Here is a 1,494-nt window from a genome sequence, read left to right as displayed (position 1 = left end):
AGGAACAGGACTTGCTTCCCATAAACAAGTTCATAGGGCGTATGTCCTATTGTGTTCCTCCATGTAGGCCCATAAGGCTTCAAGAATCCTTTCTACCCATTCTCTTATGTGTAGATGTACAATCTTAGTGAGAATTCCTTCAATCACCTTATTGGTAGATTCAACTTGACCATTTGCTTGTGGATGATAAGGAGTATACTTTCTATCTTTGATCTTGTAATCCTCCACAAGCCTTTCCACCATTTTAGATGTAAATTGAGATCCCTGATCTATCACAATTTCTCTTAGAACACCAAAACGAGTGAGGATGTCTATAGAAAATTAACTAGATATTTTTCATTAGCAAAAGGTAATGCTTTAGCCTCTACCCATTTAGTGACATAATCAGTGCATACCAAAATATACTTCTTTTGTTTAGATGGAGGATTAATTGGTCCAACAAAATCCAAGGCCCATTTTTTAAAAGGTTCAATGAGTACCTGAGTTTGTAGTGGCATTTCATCTGAAGGAGCAGGTTTTCCTACCCTTTGGCAGATATCACACCTTTTGACATATTCTTTGGCATCTGTGAAGATGGAGGGGAAATAATATCCTAAATGAAGAATTTTATAGGTTGTCCTCTTGTCAACAAAGTGTCCACCACAAGGTTCATTGTGACATTCCTTAAGAATTTCAGGAATTTCAACTTATTAAACACATCTTTTGATCATGAGATCTGGACCTGTTTTATACAATTCATTAGTAATCCATGAGCAACTTGCACTTGTTTGAATATTTTTCTCTTCTCCTTAGAAAACAAATGTGAAGGTAATTTTCCTGTGACTAAGTAATTGGCAATATTTGCAAACCAAGGGGTCTGAGTAGTTACTGCAAAAAGATATTCATCAAGAAATTTATCTTCAATTGGAGTGTCATCTTTGATATTTTGAATTCTAGACAAGAAATCATCAACTGTGTTTTGTTTTCCAAGTCTATCTAGAATAATGATGTTGAATTCTTGCAGGAGTAATAACCATATTGTAATTGTACCATTAGTAATAGGTTTATTCATTAAGTACCTAATTGCAGAGTGATCTGTATGAACAAAAGGTTTCATAGCTTGTTATGTAATGTCTGAACTTGTTGATAGCATGAACAACAACTAAGAATTCCTTTTCAGTTATAGTGTAATTTAACTCAGTGGGAGTCAAATTCTTGCTTGTGTAATAGATGGCATATGGGATCAAATATTTTTGTCCTAATACAGCTCCCAGAGTTGTATTTGAAGCATCTGTTGAAATGTGAAAAGGTAGTTTCCAATTTGGACCTCTTAATGATCCAAAATGGATTTTGGATGGACTCCTAAGTCTAAGTGTTCCTCACAGAGGAAAATCAAAGTCCAAGGAAGTTCCTGGAAATAGCCCCATTACAGAGACCTTTTCATTCTGAATTTACTACAACTTGAATGGGATAAAACGGACTTCGGATGCAGAAGTTATCACAAAAAGAAGTTGC

This window comes from Pinus tabuliformis, chromosome 9 (assembly GCF_031772625.1).
Source record: "Pinus tabuliformis cultivar Carrire ecotype Pingquan chromosome 9, CPIR1, whole genome shotgun sequence".
Classification (NCBI taxonomy): domain Eukaryota; kingdom Viridiplantae; phylum Streptophyta; class Pinopsida; order Pinales; family Pinaceae; genus Pinus; species Pinus tabuliformis.
The sequence above is the reverse complement of the archived record's forward strand: the minus strand, read 5'-3'. Positions refer to the sequence as shown.